The sequence below is a fragment of the Odocoileus virginianus genome, chromosome 3, assembly GCF_023699985.2.
Source record: "Odocoileus virginianus isolate 20LAN1187 ecotype Illinois chromosome 3, Ovbor_1.2, whole genome shotgun sequence".
NCBI classification, from domain to species: domain Eukaryota; kingdom Metazoa; phylum Chordata; class Mammalia; order Artiodactyla; family Cervidae; genus Odocoileus; species Odocoileus virginianus.
In genome coordinates this window covers 13,324,048-13,347,257 of record NC_069676.1, presented here as the reverse complement: position 1 = coordinate 13,347,257, position 23,210 = coordinate 13,324,048, and the positions used below count along the sequence as shown (strand labels likewise).

At 50.3% G+C, this 23,210-nt stretch overlaps 1 long non-coding RNA gene and 1 pseudogene across 1 annotated transcript; one reads left to right on the top strand and one right to left on the bottom strand.

Moving 5' to 3' along the window:
- Positions 1 to 8,988: 8,988 nt before the first annotated feature.
- On the top strand, positions 8,989 to 10,740 carry LOC139034131 (uncharacterized). Its single transcript, XR_011486575.1, has 2 exons — positions 8,989 to 9,605; positions 10,501 to 10,740. It is a non-coding gene; the product is annotated as an uncharacterized lncRNA (long non-coding RNA).
- Positions 10,741 to 12,596: 1,856 nt separating this feature from the next.
- LOC139034107 (ATM interactor pseudogene) lies at positions 12,597 to 14,740 on the bottom strand (annotated as a pseudogene).
- Positions 14,741 to 23,210: the final 8,470 nt, after the last annotated feature.

The window sequence follows — 23,210 nt, the reverse complement described above, 5'->3', positions numbered from 1 at the left end:
GAGAATTAACATCGAGAAGATTCTGATGTCCTGCAGGGATTCATTATCCTCCAGACACACCCATCCGCAATATTCACAGAGATTATTGCCAACCTAGAAGGCACACTCAGGTTTCAGTGTTCAGAGTTTCTCAGGGGGTTCATTAGGTAGGAATCACTGATTGAATCCTTACATGATCGGATCATTGCCCAAGTGGCTCAGTCTCCTGCCCCCGTCCCCACCTACCCTCCTTGGATGTCAGGCTAATGTCCTGTGACTCCAGGCCTAACTATCTGATTACGTGTTTGGTCTTTCTGGCTCGAACAACACCCACCCTGAGTCATCGAGTTAGCATAAACGATCCAGGGGTCCACCATGAGTCACTGAGTTAGCATAAACTATCAAGTGTGTTCTGTCTAACATCATACGCAAAAATAAACTTGGAATGAATTAAAGACCTGCATGTAAGGCCAGATACTATAAAACTCCTAGAGGAAAACCTAGGCAGAACACTCTAACATAAATCTCAACAATATTTTTTTGGATCCATCTCCTAGATGAATGGAAATAAAAACAAAAATGAACAAGTGGGACCTAGTTAAACTTAAAAGCTTTTGCACAGCAAAGGAAATCATAAACAAAATGAAAAGAGTCTACAAAATGGGAGAAAATATTTGCAAGTGATGCTACTAGCAAGGAATTAATTTCCAAAATAAACAAATAGTTCATGCAGCTCTACATCAAAAAAGCAACTCAATCAAAACGTGGGCAGATCTAAATGGATGTTTCTCCAAAGAAGACAGACAGATGGCCAACAGGCACATGAAAAGATGTTCAATATCACTAATTATTAGAGGACTGCAAATCAAAACTATAATGAGATATTACCTCACGTGTCAGAATGGCCATTGTCAAAAAGTCTACAAATAATAAATGCTGGCGTGGATGTGGAGAAAAATGAACTCTCCTATACCATTGGTGGGAGTGTAGGTTGGTTTCAGCCACTATGGAGAACAGTATGGATGTTCCTTAAAAAAATTAAGAATAGAGTTCCTATGTAATCCTGCAATCCTGGACATATATCCAGAGCAAACTTTAATTCAAAAAGATAACTGCACCCCACTGTTCATAGCAGCAGTGTTCACAATAGCCAAGACATGGAAGCAACCGAAATGTCCATCAAAAGATGAATAAATAAACATGTGGTATATATATACACAAAGGAATGCTACTTAGTCATTAAAAAAATGAAATAATACCATTTGTAGCAACATAGATGGACCTGGATATTATCGTATTAAGTGAACTAAGACAAAGAAAGACAAATATCTGATATCACTTATTGTGGAATCTTAAAAAATGATACAGATTAGCTTATTTACATAAGAGAAACAGACTCATAGGTATAGAAAACAAATGTACAATTGTTAATGTTATTCAGTTGCTAAGTCATGTCTGATTCTTTGCAGCCCCATGGACTCAGCACACCAGGCTTCCCTGTCCTTCACTATCTCCTGGAGTTTGCTCAAATTCATGTCCATTGAGTCAGTGATGCTATCCAACCATCTCATCCTCTGCCAGCCGCCTTCTCGTTTTGCCCCTAAGCTTTCCCAGCATCAGGGTCTTTTCCAATGAGTCGACTCTTCCCATCAGGTGGCCAAAGTATTGGAGCTTCAGCTTCAGCATCAATCCTTCCAATGAATATTCAGGGTTAATTTCCTTTAGGATTGACTGGTTTGATCTCCTTGCAGTCCAAGAGACTCTCAAGAGTCTTTTCCAGCACCATAGTTTGAAAGCATCAGTTCTTTGGCACTCAGATTCTTTATGGTCCAACTCTCACATCCACACATGACTGCTGAAAAAACCATAGCTTTGACCATAAAGACCTTTGTTAGCAAAGTGATGTCTCTGTTTTTCAATATGTTTTCTAGGTTTGTCATAGCTTTCCTTCCAAGAAGCAAGTGTCTTTTAATTTCATGGCTGCAGTCACTCACCACAGTCATTTGGGAGCCCAGGAAGATAAAATTTGTCACTGCTTCCACTTTTTCCCCTTCTACTTGCCATGAAGTGATGGGACTGGATGCCATAATCTTATTTTTTTTTTTTTTAAGGATGAATTTCAAGCCGACTTTTTCACCCTCCTCTTTCACCTTCACCAAGAGGCTTTTTAATTCCTCTTTACTTTCTGCCATTAGAGTGGTATAATTTGTATATCTGAGATTGTTGATATTTCTCTAAGCAATCTTGATTCCAGCTTGTGATTCATCCAGCCCAACATTTTACATGATGTACTCTGCAAATAAGTTAAATAAGCAGGGTGACAATATACAGCCTTGACATACTCCTTTCCCAATTTTGAACCAGTCCGTTGTTCCATATCCAGTTTTAACTGTTGCTTCTTGACCTGCATACAGATTTCTCAGGAGGCAGGTAAGGTGGTTTGGTATTCCCATGTCTTTTAAGAATTTTCCACAGTTCATTGTGATCCACACTGACAAAGGCTTTCTAATAGTCAATAAAGCAGAAGTAGATGTTTTTCTGGAATTCTCTTGTTTTCTGTATGGTCCAAGGAATGTAGGCAATTTGATCTCTGGTTCTTCTGCTTTTTCTAAACCCAGTTTATACATCTGGAAGTTCTCAGTTCAAGTACTACTGAAGCCTAACTTGAAGAATTTTTATCATTACCTTGCTAGCATGTGAAATAAGCACAATTGTAGGGTAGTCTGAACATTCTTTGGCCTTGTCCTTCTTTGAGATTGAAATGAAAATTGACCTTTTCCAGTCCTGTGGCCACTGCTGAGTTTTCCAAATTTGCTGGCATTCTGAGTGCAGCACTTTAACAGCATCATCTTTTAGGATTTTATATAATTGTAAATAAATCTAAATGCATGTTGAGGGAACTTCCCTGGTGATCCAGTGCATTTCCACTTCAGAGGCACAGGTTTGGTCCCTGGTTGGAGAACTAAGATCCCACATGCCATGCTGCACAGCCAAATGGTCAGATAACAATTAAAAAACAATAAGAAACTAAAAAGAAGAATTTTTTAAGAAAAGTTTAAAAATAATAAAGAATGACAAGAAATAATATAAAAAATGAAAATGTAAAGAAAAGATTAAAAAAGGAAAAAACAATAATAAATGCATGTTGAATTTTTTGGAACACTAGTAATAATGTAAAGTATTTCTGAAGTTGAAAATAAAAAGTCTAGAACTTTAAAATTAGTGTGGTGGCTGCAGTTGAGCAGATATCTCCGCAGTATAGAAGACCGACCAGGTCCCTGATGTCTGTGTGTCAGGCTGGGGACGTGACGTGAAAAAGCTGAGTGAACAAACCCCTCTGCAGCACGTGCTCTGAAGGCGGGGTGTATAGCAAGGAGCTGGAAACTGGGAAGGTGTACATGGCTAGAAAGATGCTGCAGGTGACGCCTGAAGAGGAAGCTGGCCTTCAGACAAAGAGTGGGGTCAGTGGGGACTGGAGAGACAGAGCCAGTGGGTGAGCACAGCTGACTTCTGCATCAATAAGATTTGGAGCTTCCAGGGGATCGTGTTTCAGAAGTGGTTTTGCAGCTGCCATCCGGCCTCCCTAGCAGCTGAACCTGTGTGTCCAGGTGCACTGGGCCCAGCCCAAGTGTGTGAAAATCTGCTATTCTGTTTTGTTTTATTTTTTTCTGGCTGCATTACCCAGCACCTGGGAATCTTAGTTCCCTGAACAGAGATTGAACCCACACCCACTGCAGTGGAAGCGTAGACTCTTAACCCCTGGACCACCAGGGAAGCCCATATTTTTGTTTTTTGTGTTTTTTAAATATGTATTCATTTATTTATCTTACTTGACTGTGTTGGGTCTTAGTTGCATCATGTGGGATCTTTTGTTCTGGCACAGGGGCTCCCTAGTTGTGGCGTGTGGGCTCTGGAGCCTGTAGGCTCAGGAGTCACATGTGGGACCCTAGTTCCCAAACCAGGGAGTGAACCCAAGCCCCCTGCAGTGGAAGTGCAGAGCCTTACCCACTGGACCACTGGGGAAGTCCCTATTTTTTTTTAATATTTTTTGAATTTATTTATAGATATTATTTTTGGCTGTCCTGGGTCTTCGTTGTTCCTCAGGCGTTTTTCTAGCTGTGGAGAGCAGAAGCTACTCTCTAGTTGCGGGGCTTGGGCTCCTCGCTGCCGTGGCTGCTTTCGTTGTGGAGCACAGGCTCTAGGGCACGTGGGCTTCGGAAGTCGTGGCTCCCAGGCTTTAGACCACAGGCTCAGTAGTTGCGGTACTTGGGCTCAGTTGCTCTGCAGCGTGTGCACGCCCACATTCTAAGCGGCGTTATTCACAATGGCGCAGCCAAATAAATAAACAAATGTTTTAAAGAAAATGATAAATCCCATGAGGGCAGGACTGGAACTCTTTGCTGCCTCCCAGTGCCAGAGATTTTATTGGATGCAGAGTGGAGAATATTTTTTTAAAAAAGATCTTCCAGTATTGAGGCACTTGGTATATTGTCAAGGATCAGGCTGTGAATGTGCCTGATGAAGGCTTGGGTCCTCAGTATGAATCAGCTAGCCACTAACATAGCTGCTGTCCATAGTGAATTCTCTTCCTCTGAAGATGATGAACCACTGCAATGGACAGAATGCATCCACCCAAATTCATATGTTAAGTTGCTAACACCTAAGATGCTGATATTAGGGGGCGGGGCCTTTGGGAAGGGATTAAGTCAAGAGGGTGGATCCCCCATGAGTGGAATTAGTGCCCTTGTAAAAGAAACCCCAAAGAATTGATGCTGTCAAACTGTGGTGCTGGAGAAGACTCTTGAGAGTCCCTTGGACTGCAAGGAGATCAAACCACTCAATCCTAAAGGAAATTGAAAAAAAGAAAAAAATATATATAAAGGAAATTGACCCTGAATATCCATTAGAAAGACTGATGCTGAGGTGAACTTTTTTGTTCTTTTTCTTTCTTCTTTTGTGTTTGTGCTCTAAGACAAAGGCGACAAACATCTCTGCTTTATCAAGCTGTGGATCTGTAACAAACCTTCTTCAGAGGGTGAACTGAAAGATTTTCCTGATAACCTCTCTGGCGATTTTGCAGATTGCATCTTCACAGTGGTTCCAGGAGATATTCATGGACTGTAGAAACGCAAACTAGCACAGAATTTGTAGCAGTAACGTGCCCTTGGAGCTGCTGGCATATTAATTTCTTCTCACCCTTTTTGCCAGGATGATAGCTAGCATGATTGCTGCTCAGAGGACCAGGCCCAGCTGTCTCCATGGTAACATTATACCTTACCAGTGTCGCTCGCACTGCTCCAAGAACACGGTTCATAGGATCAGTCCCAGTCATCTCCATGGTAACATCATCCCCTACCAGCATCACCTTCATCTCCCCAAGAACGTGGTTGCACAGGGACCAAGGCAGACCTGCAAGGGAAAAAGGTACCTTCACAGTTTGACTTCCATTTAAACAACCTCCATCTCTGTAGATCAAGTTCACTAGGTTTTAAGAGCAGGAAGTTTCTTAATAGATCTCAACTGTTTTGCAAGCTGGCATTTCAAAGCAGAGCTTCGCAGAAGAATGGCCTGAAATCCTACAGGTGAAAGTATCTTCCAGCGACCACATGCTGGAGTAGAACAGCCTCCGAGCTCTGGTATCAAGAGTAGAGACAGTTAGGAATCTTGCTTTTTGAAAAAGATGTAGCATTTTGATGGCAGAAAACCTAAATATAATCTATGGCTATTGGGACCTCCCGCTCCCCTGCTGGCTCAGTGATAAAGAATCTGCCTGCCAATGCAGGAGATGCAGGTTCGATCCCTGGGTCGGGAAGATCCCCTAGAGAAGGAAATGACAACCTACTCCAGTATTCTTGCCTGGGAAATCCCATGGACAGAAGAGCCTGGTGGATACAGTCGCAAGGAGTCGGACACGAATGAGGGCTGCCCTGGGTCTTAGTTGAGGTATGAGAGCCTCTGACTTCGATGGCTTTCTTGTTGTAGAGTGTGGGCTCTAAGTGCATGGGCTTCACTGCTTGCAGCTTGCGAGCTCAGTAGTACTGGCACACGGACTTAGTTGCTTCATGTCATGTCGGATCTTCCCGGACCTGGGATGGAACCCGTGTCCTCTACATTGTAAGGTGATTCTTAACCCCTGGACCACCAGGGAAATCTTGAGGCTAATGTATTTGAACATTTATTGATTGATGTTCTTTGACACATGACGTCTGAAGATGTGATTCTGTGACACCAACAACTGAAAAACAGTGGAATGGAGCCGTGAAGAGGTGGTTTTGTGTGTTATTGACATTAAGCTGGTAGGAATCCAAATTTGAGTATTATAACTTTAGGATGTTGAATGTGATCCCCATGGTAACCACAAAGAAAATGGCTATAGAATATACAAAAAAGGAAATAGGAGAGGCATTTAAATGTTTCACTAAAAAAATTAAACACAAAAGAAAACGTAATGCAGGAAATGAAAGACGAAAGAGTTGTAAGATACATAGAAAACAATTATCAGTGTGACAGAAGTAAGTCCTTCTTTATCAGTAGTTGTTAAGAATAAAGGAATTTCTAGGACTTCCCTGGTGGTCCAGAGGCTAAGACTCCTCACTCCCAATGCAGGGGGCCTCAGGTTGATCCCTGGTTGGGGAGCTAAATCAGCAACTAAGAGTTCAAATGTCACAGCTATAAAGACTCCACATGCCCCAGCTAAGATCAAAGATCCAACATGCCACAACTAAGATCTGCCACAGCCAAATATATAAATAATAAGAAAAAAATTTTAATGAATGATGAAACTTCTGACATTTGCTACGACATGAACAAACCTAGAGGACATGATACTCGGTGAAATAAGCCAAACATGAAAGGACAAATACTGTAAGATTTCTCATATGGGAGGTCCCTAGATTCATAGAGACAGAAAGTAGGTAGGCGGGGGCCAGTGACTGGGGGAGGGGGATGGGGAGTGAATGTTTAAAGGGGACAGAGTTTCACTTTGGGAAGATGAAAAGATTTCTGGAGATGGATAGTGGGGAGGGTTGCACAACAGTGTGAATGTACTTACTGTCACCGAACTATATACTTAAAAATGGTTAACACAGTAGATTTTATGTTATGTATATTTTGCTGCAAGATCAAACCAGTCAATCCTAAAGGAAATCAACCCTGAATATCCATTGAAATGACTGATGCTGAAGTTGAAGCTCCAATATTTTGTCCACCTGATGCGAACAGCCGACTAATTAGTAAAGACTTTGATGCTGGGCAAAATTGAGGGCAAAAGGAGAAGGTTGTGGCAGAGGATGAGATGGTTAGGTACCATCACCGACTCAATGGACATGAGTTTGAGCAAGCTCTGGGAGACAGCAGAGGATAGGGGAGCTGGCGTGCTGCAGTACACGGGGTTGCAGAGTCTGACACGCTTTAGTAACTGAACAACAACAAAAGTTTTACCACAATAAAAGTTTTAAATAAAAGAAGAAATGAGCTGTTTATCTTCAATGAAGACAGAGTTTCAGTTTCACAAGATAAGAAGAGTTCTGGAGATGATAGTTGACTATGGCCACACAACAATGTGACTGTATGTACTGTATGTATACTATACCACTGAACGGGACACTTAAAAATGATTACAATGTAAACATGTACGTGCGAGTGTGTGCCTGAGTGTGTGCTGAGTCGCTTCGGTCATGTCCGACTCTTTGCGACCCTATGGCCCGCCAGACTCCTCTGTCCACGGGATTCTCCAGGCAAGGATTCTGGAGTGGGTTGCCACACCCTCCTCCAGGGGATCTTCTTGACCCAGGGATCGAACCCATGTCTCCTGCATCTCCTGCACTTGCAGACGGATTCTTTACTCACTGAGCAACCTGGGAAGCCCAAATGTTATGTATATTTCACCACAATTAACAAAAGAGCATATTGAAAAACAAAAAGAAGAAAAAGAGCTATCAAACCATGAAAAGACATGGAGGTACCTTAAGTGCCCATATGCTACATAAAAGAAGGCAGTCAGAAAACACTGTATACCATATGACTCCAACCATAGGACATTCTGGTACCAGGCTCTTCTGTCCGTGGGATTTCCCAGGGAAGGATACTGGGTTGCCATTTTCTTCTCCAAAAGAGATGGTAAAACCTCAGTAGTTGCCAGGAGGTTGGACAGAGGGAGAAACAGGTGGAGGCCTGGGGATTTTTAGGGCAATGGAACTCTTCTGTACAATACTGGGTGGATAGTCATCATTATTTCTCAAAAGTCATAGAACTGAACAACACCAAGAGTGAGACCCACTCTAAATTATGGGCTTTAACTAATAATGCATCAATCTTGTTGTTGTTCAGTAGCTCAGTTGTGTCCGACTCTTTGTGACCCCTTGGACTACAGCACGCCAGCCTTCCCTGTTCTCTACTATCTCCCAGAGTTTGCTCAAACTCACATCCATTGAGGTTCAGTCTTACTTCATTCTTTCGTACAGCGGCACCACACTACTGCAAGATGTTAATAACTGAGGAAACTGGAGGGGAGGAGTAGGGGAATTGAGCAGGTATATGGAAACTCTGTATTCATTTCTCAGTATTTCTGTAAACCTAGAACTATAAAACAAAGGATTATTAATTTTTACAAAATACATAGGCCATCTCAGCTACCAAGGACCAAATCCAGCTTGGTACCAGGGCCCAAGACCACGTGACCTGGTGGTCTTAGCCCACCCACACTGTGTCCTCTGCCTGGGATGCCCCTACCTACCCCTGAGGTCTCCTCCATCCTGGGCTGGACTCCCCTGCAAACTTCACGACCTCTGGCCTCTGGAGGCAGGGGGCTATTTAGGTAAGATTTTTGTTTGTATGTTTTGTACCCTTTTTTTTCCCTTAAGCCACACCGCATGCCCTGTGGGATCTGTTACCTGTCCAGGGATTGAACCTGGGTCCCCGGCAGTGGAAGCCTGGAGTACTAACAACAGGACCTCCAGGAAATTCTTTGTTTTTTTTTTTAATTTTAATTTTATTTTTTTATGTATTTCTTTTCGCCTACACTGTGTCTTCATTGCTGCCTGTGGGCTTCCTCTAGTTGCAGTGAGCAGGGGCTACTCTCTAGTTGCGGTGTATGGGCTTCTCATTGTGGTGGCGTCTTTGTTTCTGAGCACAGGCTGGAGGGTGCACGGGCTTCAGCGTGCAGGCTCAGTAGTTGTGGCTCTGGGCCCTGGAGTGTGGGTTTGGTAGTTGTGGCACATGGCACCGATGTGTGAGGACCAGGGATCAAACCCATGTCCACTGCATTTGCAGGCAGATTCCTATCTACTACGCCACCAAGGAAGTTCCCCAGGGTTTTTTTTTTACATCTATATTACAGTTGATGTATAATATTATATAAGTTACAGGTGTACAATATAGTGATTCATGATGTTTAAATGTTATACTTCATTATAGTTATAAATTATTGGCTTTATTTCCCATGCATGTGAGTTCAGTCACTTAGTCGTGTCCAATGCTTTGCGACTCGTAGACGGCAGCCTGCCATGCTCCTTTGTCCACAGAGTTTTCCAGGCAAGAATACTGGAGTGGGTTCCCATTTCCTTCTCCAGGGGATCTTCCTGACCCAGGGATCAAACCCATGTAGCCTGCATCTTGGGCATCGGCAGGTGGGTTCTTTACCACTGCACCACCTGTTCAACATACCCTTGTGGCTTATTTTATACTGGTTGTGCTTCCTACTCTGCTACCATTATGTTGCCACTTACCCATCGCTCTCCACACTGGTAATCACTGGTGACCACTAGTTCCCCAAGCAGGGATTGAATCCATGCCCTCTTCAATGGAAGCATGGAGTCTTAACTGCTGAACAGGTAGACAAGTCTCTAGTTTTTTCTCTATTGATAAGATGTGTGAGTGTCTGAGGAGCCCAAGTGCCACGGGGGGTGGACAAGAGCTAGATTTCATTTAAGTCCTCTTTTGAGTCAATTTATCTTTGTCCAAATTGCTCTGGATTCACCAGAATGAGCTGATATCATTTTCCTTAAAAGGGGCTGAGGACGAGAGACTAGGAAATAAGAAATGATAAACAGTTTAAAAGCTCCAGCTTCCAGAATTCCCTGGCAGTCCAGTGGTTAGGACTCTGTGCTTCCACTGCAGGGGGCACAGGTTTGATCCCTGGTGGGGGAACTAAGATCCCACATGCAGTGAGGCACGGCTAAATACATAAATTTAAAGTTCCAGCTTCACTCATGTTTTTATGGGAACACTTACAAGGCTTTGTTGTTATTCAGCCACTCAGTCATGTCTGACTCTGTGACTCCATCAACTGCAGCACACCAGGCTTCCCTGTCCTTCACCATCTCCCTGAGTTTGCTCAAACTCATGTCCATTGAGTCAGTGATATCATCCAACCATCTCATCCTCTGTGGTCCCCTTCTCCTCTTACCTAATTTTCTCTCAATAAGATTCAGTGTATAATAATTTATTATGAATTCAGAATTAAAAACCTATTTGTAAGCTTCCCAGGTGGCTCAGTGGTAAAGAATTTGCCTACCAATGCAGGAGTCACGGGTTCAATCCCCGATCCAGGAAGATCCCACATGCTGGAGCGACCGAGCCCTGCTCCACAACTACTGAAGCCTGTGCTCCACGAGAGAAGTCACCATAGTGAGAAACCTGCACACTGCAGCTACGGAGTCGTCTCCTCTCGCCACAAGTAGAGAAAAAGCCCGCACAGAAACTGCAGACCCAGCACAGCCCCCCAAAATTTTAATTAAAAAATAAATATTTGTAGGCATAAGATTCCTTTTTCTGTGCTTAGTCTCTCAGTCGTGTCTGATGCTTTGCAACCCCCTGGAATGTAGCCCGCCAGGCTCCTCTGTCTATGGGGATTCTCCAGGGAAGAATACTGGAGTGGGTTGTCATGCCCCCCTCTAGGGGAGCTTTCCAACCTAGGGATCAAACCCAGGTCTCTGGCATTGCAAGCAGATTCTTTACCATCTGAGGCACCAGGGAAGTTCTTATTCTGAGCCCTTAATAAATACATTCTGAAAAAGATCGGTCAGTATTTCTGGAACAGGCGCTATCTTCCCTAAAGTGCCCTGACAACACAGGGTGAAAACAAGGCATGCTGCACACACCTGGGGAGGCAGATCCACCCGCTGCCTTCAACAGCCACTTAACATGGTCACTATAAAGGGGAGGGGGACCTCAGACCCAAGGATCCCAAGCCACCTCCCTCCTGCTGGGCCCCTTATTTCTCATCCAACCAGACACAAGCATCCTTGGGCCAGGGATTGCCATCCCGGGAAATCAGACTTAGGGCTGCTTTTCCTCCCTGCTCCCCGCTCCCCACCCCCCACCCACCAACACCAAGCTCATCTCTACAGATGGCAGATCCAGCTGACTCTTCAGTTAGCTTCTTTGGGGGCAAGATTCTGGACAAGCCCCATAAATGCTGAACTACAAACCACCCCATATACACCCTGATTACACCCTGACCCATCTATCCTCCCCCCATCCCTTCCAGGGACAACATCCAGTCATGAAACCCTGCTTTTTAATCTAAAGGAAACAAATCCAACTTAATTTCTCCCACCAATAGCTCCCCCATAACCCTGTGTCTATGTGTGTGTGTGTGTGTGTGTGTGTGTGTGTGTGTTAGTTGCTCAGTCGTGTCCAACTCTTTGTGACACCATGGATTGTAGCCGTCAGGCTCCTCTGTCCATGGGATTCTCCAGGCAAGGATACTGAAGTGGGTTGTCATTTCCTTCTCCAGCCCCAGGGTATCTTCCTGATCTAGGAATTGAACCTGGGTCTCCTGCATTGCAGGCAGATTCTTTACCATCTGATCCACAGGGGAAGCCCACCAGATCAATCCTAGTTGGAGGCAAAGACCCAGTCTACTCTAGGGCAGTAACCATGGGCCAGGATGCAGAGGAAATGACTGGTGCAGCCCTGGTGAGAGAGAAGAGGTTCTGGCGCCTTCTGGTGGTCATCTCATGCCACAACCCGTCCTGAGCCGCTCCGTGGCGTTGGCTATGATCTGCCAGCAAAATCAGCTCCAAAGATACCTTTTACAATAGGTGAGCAGATATACAAACGGTGGTACATCCAGACAATGGCGTACAGTGGACGATAAAAATAAACGAGCTGTGGGGAGGGATGTATTGGGAGTTTTGGATAAATAGATGCAAACTACCGTACATAGAATGGATAAACAACAAGGTCCTACTGTATAGAACTTTCCTGGTGGCTCGGTTGGTAAAGAATCTGCCTGCAATGTGGGAGACCTGGGTTCGAACCCTGGGTTGGGAGGATTCCCTGGAGGTATCTATATCTATCTATCTGTATGTACACACACATATATTTTTTTGGCCATACCCCATGCTTGCAGAATCTTAGTTTCCCAACCAGGGATTGAACCTGGGCCTGTGGCAGTGGAGACACGGAGTCCTAACTACTGGACTGCCAGGAAATTCCCTCCCTATTTTTAATTTTTTTTATTTTAGATCAACATCTTACACTTTATAATGCACTCACAAATTTTTACACAAACTTCATGTTTACAAATACAAAAAGGCAAAGAACCTCAAAGAATCGAAGTCACTGTATCATCAACTACATTCAGTAGAGTTAATACTGTTGTCCTCGTTCTTCATCTTCTAAATCCAGAAGGAAACCATGAATCCATCCCCCATGTGGACTCCGCTTTCAGAAGTTGGAGACTGGGTGTAGTTCTGCACACGTTTGGGTTTCGACAGAGCTAAACTGAGATTCCATTGTGTTCCAGACCAGATCGGCCAGAAGAAAGTCATCCATTGCTGTCTGAGTTTCATTACTGGTGAAGAATAAGCTCCCCAAATTTTCGAAGCCAGAATTCATGGTCTGTGTTTCGGCACTGTCCAACTGAACTTTCTTTTCCAGGGCAGGCAGATGTTTAGCAGTGGAGATTCCGTCAGTCTGGGTATCTGTGTCAGATGAATCATTACTCAAGGAAAGGCTGGAATATTTCAGGATACTTCCCAGTGGCAGACAAGGGCTACTGTCTAAAAAGAAGTTCAGGTCCATCTGTGTCTTGTGTCAAAGATTTCAAGGCCTAAGAAGCTAGAATTTCCTCTACAACTGTAGGCCTGAGTAGAGGGGTCTGCAAGGAAGAAGTCAGTTTGGGTTTCTGTGTCCAGTGACTCCAAGACTGGCTCGGTGGTCATGGTGCTAAGCTCACTCTCCTCGGTTTGCGTCTGGATATTTGAGGCTGAAAAGAACTCTTCAATATCAAAATCAGTTTCAGGATTCTGGGCTGGGCCAGATGGAAGCTGGGTGTCAGGTCCAGTATTTGTGTCAGACAAAAGACTACAATTGTCCAGCATCTGATCAGGCAGGTTACTTGACGAGATGTCTTCTAGGTCACTTAATAAATCCATGGTCGGGGTCTGATTATCTGTCGTGTTCTATGATGAAAGCATGCTATTCGGTGTACTGAAGTTTATAATTGGTGTGGATTTCTCAATATCTTGAGTTAAAGTTTTAGGGTGGTTCTGAGGTAACAAGTCATGAGTTACAATCTCTGCTACTAAGCCACTGCTTATAATATTGTCTGTAGATACACCATATGATGAATGGACACTCTCAAAAATGTCTCCACACTTTACAGCTTGGTCCATCTGTACTCAGTCATCTGCTGGATGCTGCATTCCACTGGTCTGAGTTTCTCTGGAGATCCCACCTGGCTGGAAACTGGCATCTATAAATGCATCAGTCTGAGCAGTGATAAATAAGGTTACCTTAGAACTGGGCAAAAAAGTCTGAGTTTGAACACTAATGGGAAGGGAAACCTGGAAACCAAATGTCAAATAAGTTTGTGAACAGGGTGACACAGAGGAGTCAGGGCTGGCCCATGGTACAAATGGCATAAATTGTGGTGTGGTGTGGGACAGGTCTGTCTGTACATTGATTGAAGAAATGCTGTTCTTCTGACATGTGCTCCGAGTTCTTGTAATGGGTTAAATGGACTTTTACCCAAGTTCACTTGAACACCTGTGCTAATCAGCTCAACAGATGCAGCATTTACAACTTTTAAGAGAGGGAGGCTCTCCTTGAGAGAGCAGGGCTCCGAAACTAGGCCGAGGATCAGGGTTCCAATGGACAAGGCAAGTAATTTCATGGCACCAGGGGCACAGCCCTGTTGGTTGACACCCAACACCACAGGCTGGGCTTATGAGTCAGCTGTAGGCGCAAAGACAGGCATAGGAGAAAACTGCATGATGGGGAGTTTAACCAAAGCCACTCTGGGCTTTGGTAAAAGCAACATCTGAGGGTACCTTGGAGCTGCTGGAAGAGTCTACTGTTTGGCATTAGAGCTGCAAGAGTCTTCAAAAGAAGCCACCAGCCTTATTTCTGAAGTTTTCTAGTTCTGGAGTGTGTGGTCGTGGAACTGGTTGGTTACTCAGTGATTCAACAGTCTTACTGGACAGCTTCTGGCTGTGCAGGCAGTTTTCCATTTTCCTTTCCTTACTAGGTGGATCCCTGTGTTCGGCAGGGATCTCATGGCCAGATCGGTAGATGTGGGGCTGTAACGCAGTCCTGCTGGCACAGGGACAGCCACACGTGCACTGGAAGGTCTTGCCGCAATCCTCTGCATGTCTTCAGGGCCCACTCAGTGCCATACGGACTGCTGCACTTACTACATTTATGCTTCTTTTCAGCATGCATCTTCATAAAGTGCTGTTTTACGAGAGAAAATTGAGAAAATGGTCTGCCAGGGCCTCTAGGGCATCATTCAATTGGACAACAGTAGAATTTCGGTACAATGGCAACCCACTCCAGTACTCTTGCCTAGAAAATCCCATGGGCAGAGGAGCCTGGTAGGCTACAGTCCATGGAGTTGCTAAGAGTCGGACACGACTGAGCGACTTCACTTTCACTTTTCACTTTCCTGCATTGGAGAAGGAAATGGCAACCCACTCCAGTGTTCTTGCCTGGAGAATCCCAGGGACAGGGGAGCCTGGTGGGTTGCCGTCTATGGGGTCGCACAGAGTCGGACATGACTGAAGTGACTTAGCAGCAGCAGCCGTAGAATTTCAGTACGGTTTTCAAATCTTTTCTTATTCTTGGATTCACTATGCCATCCCACAGGCGGTGCATGTTGAGCGCGGGGCTGTTGGGCAGGATCTCGCTGCAGCTGTGCACCATGCACGGGATGTTGGTCCTCACGGCCCAGGACAGCTCGCTCACCAGCAGCTGGAAGAGCTCCGGGGCTGGCGACACTGAACCCATGGGCTGCTGCCTCGCCACTGTGGGTCGGGGCTGGCTGCCTCTCAGCTGCCTGGGGGGACCCCAAGGACCTGAGGCGGCGGCGGCACCCCTTGCGGCCGCCGGGACAGCCGGGGCACCCGAGGCGAGAGCCGCGGGATCTGCCTACACTGCCTCAGAGGCCGCCATGGCTCTCGCGCCGCAGCTGGACCCCTGTTGTGAAATTTTGAGCTTTTTAAGCTTACATGCTTTTCTGGTTAGGACCTGCACTTGCCGGTGCCGGGTGACACCAGTCCCTGGTCACCTTCCCCTACCTGGGGACAAGATGCTCCTCTTCCATGCCTGGCCTTCAGGTGTATGAGCTCAGTGCTGTCCCTGACCTCTGACCTGGCCCCCATTGTGGGGTGGAAAGGCAGCAACCCCTCAGTTCTGCCTGCTGCCCACACCCACTCTGTTTCATGCCTGTAGGTGTTCGTTCGGAGGCCCCTGTGTCTCTGACCTGCTCTGACCCCCGCCTGCCCTGTTCCATCTCTTCTGCCCTGTCCCTGGGTGCATTTCCATCAAGGAGACACATCTCTAGCAGCGAGAGTTCTGATGGGTAAAAGCATCATCTCTTCTCTTCTAGATTCTTTGGGAACAGAGGCCCCCGGGTGGGTGACTCCAGCCTTCCTGGCAGAGGTGATGCTGAACCCCCAGTACTGAACAACAGCTGGGATTTGCAGTGCCTTCAGGGCTCCAAGGAGGGAGTGGGCTGCAGCCAGAGGTGCCCGTGTCCCTGTGAGGAGTCTCAGAGCTTCCACACCTGACCCAGAGGAGAGCACGAAGGAGGGAAGAGAGGATGCAGGAGAGGAGATGGATGGAAGATGGAGGCAGAGGACAGAAGAGTACAGGAGGATGGATATAGAGGGAGGAGCGTGAATGGGACAGAGGAGTTGAGACAGGAAGAGGAGGAAGAGCAGGAAACATAAAGGGGGAGGAGGAGGGGGAGGCTGGCAGGAAGCAGGAGTGGGAGGACGACCGGTGGCTGAGGTGGATGGTGAGGTGAGGGTCTGGGGGTGGGGGACATGTGGAGAATGGGGGAGGAGGAAGGGGCTGGGGCTGGCCGAGGACTGTACAGCAGCTGATGGAGGGGTAGGGAGGATGGAGAAGCGATGGAAGCTGAGGGGAAGAGGTGGGGGGATGCAGGGGTGGGGGTGTGGATGGAGGAGGATGAGGGGAGAAGGGCAGAGCTTTGGCATCTCCAGAGCCCGGTGGGTTCAAGCCTGTGCCCGTGTCCTGGACCCCAGAGGCATTCTGTCTGTCCTGCCCCAGATCAGGCAAGCTGGCCACGAGAGTTCGTGTGGCCTGTGGGCTGGGGGGTGGGGACCCAGGGCCTCACCCTGTGCAGTGCACTGTCCCCCATCCTCTCACTGTGTCACCAGCTCTACACTCTCCAGCCATGTTCTTGGTTTTCTGTGCAAGTCCAGGAACTGAGGCCCTTCCCCCTTGGCCTTGTTCAGACTTGTGGACTGAAGGGTGGTCTCAGCAGCACAGAGAGGCTGCCTGAGGTTAAGTAAGTCATTCTTTTCCCAAACGAACACCCTTCTGATCGGCTGGTGTGTTGCCTGAGCCCACTCACCAGCCAGGATCAGTGAGTTAGGTCCATTATGAGAAGGTGTGTCTCTTCCTAGTGCCCTTGGTCCCCAGTCCTTGCTCTGCCTCCCGAGAGGGGCCATCCTGTGCGGGGTGCGGGGGGTGGTGAGGGGGGCGTGGTCCCAGGAAAAGCCCCATGGGCAGTGGCTCAGGGCTGCTGCCCTAGAACATGAGAGCCCCTGGTTGTGTTTTAATCTAAGTGAAGTCTCTGCCACTTTCAGTGCTCCTGGGGCAAATCAGGCTCAAAGAGCTTTCTCTGAAATTCACACATCATCCACTTTAGCTCAAGTAGACCAGAGGTCTTTATTTTACAGACTCCTGCTACCATCCCTACTACATCCTCCTGCCACCACCTCATAAAAGTCTCTTATCCATCAGCAGATACCCACCCCTTGCCCATCCCCCAGCCCTGGGGACCCGCGATCCAGTTTCTGTCTGTATGGGCCTGGCGATGCTAGACACTTCAAATCAATGGAATCATACAATATATGGTCTCTTGTGCCTGATTTCACCCATCCACAGTGTAGCTGGGGTCACCATTTCCTGCATGCAGTACAGGAGTGTTCCAGTCTCTCCACATCCTGTTATTGGGAATAAAGTTTCCAGGGATGAGAAGTGGTGTGCCCTGTGGTCTTGATTTGCATCTCCCTGATGGTTGATGAGGTTCGGCAACTCCCCCTGAGACTGTTGGCCTTGTTTTCTAAAGCTGGGTGGACTTTGGAGAAAGGTCTACCCCTGTCCTGAAGTCTAGAAGTGGAAGTATTAGGTGTGGATGCAAGCCATGATCGCCAAGGGGGATCCCACCCACTAAGGAGGCACTAAGGTCTGATTTCTCCCCCTATGACCAGGAAGCTGCCAACAGGAAGCCAACTTCCACTTGCTGGGTCCCTGAAGCTCTTTAGGGCACTGGAATACATGGATTTTGTCTTGCAGCATCCAACATGGAGAAGCTGGAGACCCTACTAGCCTTGGAACGAGAAGAAATTATAACAAAATATGAGCAGGTGAGACCCCAGCAGGGATCATAGACAAGAGAAGGTGCACCCAGGCAGGGATCTGAGCCAAAGACAGGCAGCTGAGACCCAGCAGGGATCCTAGCCAGTTGGAACTGGTATCACCCATCAGAAAAGGTACATTCCCCAAGTGGGAATCACTGCAGCCCAGGTGAGCATCCTAGCCCACAGAAGCAGGTATGTCCCAGGAGGAACAGCGCCAAGGATAAGCAGGAGAGACCAGGCCGAGATCATCCCTGGGTAGACCAGGGAAGGCCACGTAAGGATGGTCACCAGTAGGAACAGGTACAGCTCAGGCCGGGAGCACAGTCAGCATGCAGCAGGTGAGGCCCAGGTGGGCCATGACAGCCCACACGGCCCGCAGGAGAAGGGATGTCCCTGGTGGATGATCCCACCAAGGAGGAGCAGGTGAGGCCCAGGTGGGGCCCATTGCCAGATGTGCACAGGTACAGCCCAGTGGGAACCATGGGCAGCAAGAGCACTCACATTTCAGGTAGGGGTCACAGCCAAGGCTGAGCAGAGCGAGCCTGAGTGTACATCCTCCCCAGGACAAGCAGGTATGGCTCAGGTGGGGGTCTCCACAAATGGGACCAGGTGGCCCAGGCAGGATCCTAGCCCAGGCAGATCCCACTGAATCAGGCAGGCCTGGTGCTGTGCCCCTGGGATGCAGGGTGGGGAGTTGTCCTGCTCTGCCTTTCCTGGCATCTCTTGGCCCCCTCTGGCTTTGGGGCCATGCAAGGTCTCCAGAGGAACCAGGGGAGGATGCGGACCTCTCACTGTACAGTGTCATCAACAGGCTACGTTCCTTGCTGTGAGTCACTGGGACGCCCCTCTTTCCCATCCTGGGGGTGGGTTTCCATTGGCATAAAGACCTCTCTGCAGAATAAGAAGGGGAGGGACCCCTGGTGGCCATGGCAGGCCATGGCGCTGATGCGTCCAAGAGCAGAGGTGGGCTCCGGGTGGGTCCTCCACGCACGTCTGGCTCTTGCAGGAGGTGGGTTACTTCCAGGGCATGAATGAGGTCGTGGCTGTCCTCCTGATGTTCCTGAACGAGGACACCTTCTGGGGTTGTTCCAGCTGATGACTGATGAGAAGACCACCATGCGCAGTAGGTGTCTGCTGGGGACGGCTGGGCAAGCCTCAGGACTTGGGGTCTCTTTGCAGGGGGGCTGGTGGGGACCCTGGCCCAGGCTACCTCCCCATCAGCAAAGGGCACTGGCTCGCCACACTGCCCTTTGGGTTCTGGAGCCTCGGCCCTCAGTCCCAGCCTCATCCAGACCACCCTTCCTTCCTTCCCTGCTGGTCCTTCTGCCTCAAGCCTGCCATCCACCAGGCGCCCTGCAAGCCCACGGCCGATGAAGCCCAGGCAGCAGCACCACCTCCTCTGCCCCCAGCAGAGTTGCAGAGGCCAGGAGATGGCCAGGCACACACCCCCATCTCCCCTGGGGGCCACACTCCCTACCCCTCCATACCAGGCCCGCCATCCCCCACCATGGCTGCTGTGGGGATGGCATGCCGGGGCCAGATGCCTGCCCACCCCTCTGCCCAGGGTGCCAGCTGAGCTGGGCATCCAGGAGCAGGGCCTCTGCCCTGGCCTCACAGGCTGTCCTGCCTGGGAAGAACATGTCCAGCCAGGGCTCAAGAGGGCCCCACAGGTGGGGGTCACCACTGGGGGCTCCTGTGGTACTCCATTCCCCTCTGGGCCAGGCTCTGACTTGTGGGGGTCTGGGGGCTCCTCAAGTCTTCATCCCTGGATTCCTGAAATGCTAAGATTCTAGGCCCATCACAAGCATATTCTCGGCAGAGCCCTCCCCAAGTTGAAAGGATATGTACTGATGCCCTGCTCAGAGGTGCTGTCCCATGGCCACTGCGGGGACTTGGCTTCCTGCAGGCTTCATTCGCCTTCTCCTGGGGGCGGCCAGGGGTGAGCTCGGGCTGAGCAGGCCCATGGACAGCATGTTCACCACCCCTGAGGGTGGCTGTACAGGGCCCTCAAATAGGGAGGTTTCCGGCAGGGCAGGCAGGCTCTGAGCACCCTCTGCACTGCTTTAGAGCAGATGGCTGCGGAGATTTACACACCCACGTGGTTCATGCACTGCTTCATCAACCAGGTAAGGCTGCCCAGGGACACTGGGTTCCAAGGCCTGTCTCCCACTCCTGTTGCCCAGGGAGGGACAAACCCCACTCTCAGATATACCAACTCCCTCCTGGGGAGCCCCGAGGGGCAGCCCAGAGCCCTCCTGGTGGGGGCCCAGGGCACCTTGCAGTCCCAGGGACCCACCGTTTCTGCCTGGCTCCCTTCGGGAAGGGTGGGTCAACCTGGGGTGCAGCTGAGCCATCATCGTGAATCTGCTGAGGTGTCCCCACCAAGAGGGTTAGCTGGTGTGCTGTCAGGCCCTAAGGACCCTGAGAGGCCTGGTGGGAACACCTTTGTCCACCCAAATGAGCAGCTCTGGGACCTTGTCTGATGAACGGTGGGACTGCAGGGACCAGAGGCAGATGGGGTTTCTAACCCTGTTCTGGGACCCCCTGTCCCCTGCTCACGCAGCCCTTCCCATGCCCACTGTCCCCACAGACACCCCCTTTCTGCTGACCCTGAGGCTCTGGGATGCCTACATCCTGGAGGGTGGGCACTTGCTCATGGCCATGGCCTACACCGTCCTCAAGGTGCACAGGAGGAAGTGGGCCTGAGCGTGGAGCACAGGCCACGGAGGAGGGAATGCCAGCTGAATGAAGGTGGTCAGGGTGCCCTGTGGTGAGTGCCCCTGGCTGGGGCCCTGCCTGGGGCTCTGTCAGGACAGACGGACCCCAGGTGTGGCGCACAATGGAACACAGCCGCCCCCTCACCACGGGAGGAGTCCCCCGGGGTAGTGGGCTGAGCCTTCCTCGTGGGTCCCCTGATGACCTGATGGCACCCCTACCCCTAGAACACCTCCCGAAGCTGCCCCTGGAAGGCCTGCAGGAGTTCCTACAGGACACGCTGGCCCGGACCCTGGAGGACGAGGCGTGCCCATGCAGCTGCAGGCCTCCATGGCTGAGCTACCCAGGATGGAGTAGGACCTGCCCCTGCCCAGGTGGGCTCAGCCCTGGTCTCCCCGTGAGTCACCCTCTCAGGCAGTAGGGGGTGGGTGAGCCCCGGGCCTTCCCCTCGCCCCCGACCATTTGCTCTTCTGGGCGGCCACCACAGAACCCAGAGGTTGGCGGCCTAGTGGGCTGTTCTCAAAGCTGGGCTGGCTCTGCCATGCCTGGCCCCACGGGCCCACCTCGTGCAGACTGAACATCCTGGAGGAGAAGCTGACTGTTCACTTACAGCTAAACCTGAGGAAATCCCCAGGCGGCCCTTGGGCCTGGAGTGACTTGGTCCCGGACCCCAGGCCTTTCCCAATCCCTCCCAGCATCGGAACCCTAGCCCTGAAGAGGAAGGGCTGGCCCTCTATGGCCCACCTGGCCCACCTGAGCAGCCCGGACCTTCACCTGGCCAGGCCACCCCAAATGCCAAGGAGCAGCCCCCTGAGGGGGCCACAGCTGCAGACCTGGCTCTGGGGGCCTGGAGACTCCACGTCTTGCCTGCCTGCCCCCCCCCGCCCCGCCCCCAGGACAGCCCTCAGGATCGCCTGTGGCCACAGCAATACAATTCCCTCCCAAACCTCCCAGTGATCTGTGAGGCCACAGGCTGGTGGGCCCCAGACTTCGGCTTTGAGCCAGAATGCTGGGTCCCTTCCCCTTCAGTCCCTGCCTGGGCCACCCCCACAGCCACACAACAGCCTGACCCCGTGACCCCACTGAGGCCCCAGCAACCAGCTCCACCCAGCCTGCTGAAGATGGCACCGATGGGCCCAGGACGCCCTTCGTGCCCTGAGGCAGCTGCAGCCAGCATCCCTCCCATGAAAGTGACCAGCACGGCCACGATGGAGCCAGGACAGTACCCCAAGTGCTGCGCCAAGATCCCACACGTCTGCATGACCCTGTGAGCTCTGTGTCCACAGGGAGCCTGGACGTTCAGGGGCCTCCAGAAGACAAGGTGACTGTGAGCACAGGGATTCCGAGGCTCCCGGGGACCCCGAGGCCCCCAGAAGCCAGCAACATGCCCTGCTTTTTCACACTGATCTGCTTGGAGGATGGGCCCTACCCCCACCCCCGTATAGCACAAGTCCCTGACTCCGAAGGGCCTGATTTGGGCCCCAGGAAGGCAGAGGCTGTGTGAACACCCCCCAGCCTGGACTGTGACTAAAGGGGCTGCCCCGGCCGGTCAGGAACTCTGGCTCAAGGCAAGGCGAGCCCTCTCGGAGCTGTATGTGGTCTCCCGCAGCCTTTGGTGACCTTGGGAGCCTCTGGGAGCAACAGGCCACCTCCACACTCACACGCATAAGGAGGCGGGGCTCGAGCAGAGGGTGCTGCTGTTTGGGCTGACACGACACTCTGTGTCCAAGGCAGTAACTGCCTTTTGGGGCCCCTCAATCTCAGCAAACACAACCCCACCCGGGGTCCAACTGGGCTCCCTGCCCCCAGCCATTCCCTATGAAGGTCTCCCTCCAGGGGACGGACAGACTGGTTTCAGTTTCCCCCCTCGCTGGTTAAAGGTTAATACATTTTCATGCATTAAGTGCTAGACTGGCTGGTTCTTGTAGCACCCAGATGTCTCCGAAGGATGCTCTCAGCGCCCCCAGAGGCAAAGGGGGCACCAGCTGGACAAAACGGAGGTTCCCAGCTGCCTCGTGGGAGGCCACAGGCACTGCCGACTCCGAGCTTCAGCCACACCCCGGGACCAAGGCCATCGGATAATTGACTGTGACTCCGCCTGTGTGCCTGGTGGGCCAGGACTGGGCTCAAGGAGAGCCACGGCTGGTGGGTGGGGAGCATCAGTCCCTGACAGCCTGTGCAGACTGTGTCGGCAGTCACTCTGTCCACCAGCATGGGCTGGCCAGGCTCCAGTGGCACTTCCCTTCTTCCCTGACTCCTCCTCCCCACACCCAGCTCGCACACCCCCTCCCACATCACACTGGACACCTCCGTGCCCCTCCACACCTGTCAGGGGAGCAGCACCTGAGCCCAGGCAGCCTAGGGTCCCCTCCTCAGGTGGGCATGCTGCCGGATCTCACGCACCAGTGTGTGGAAGGAAGACGGCACCGGCTCAGGGGGAGCACTGCCTCCGCCTCGAGCAGAATCCCAGACCCTTCCCCATTCACCCCACAAATGGGGAGCTGGTCCCGCTTGTCTTGGGCTCCAGGGGCCCTCCCACTGCCCACTGAGGGGTCAGGGCTGACTGGGACCTTGGGGCGCTCTGGGGGCACATGGGCCAGGGCCAAAGCGTCACTGCTCCCTCCTCCTTGGCTCAGGGCAGCTCTCTCTGGGGACCTCCACCTCCCCCGGGAGCTG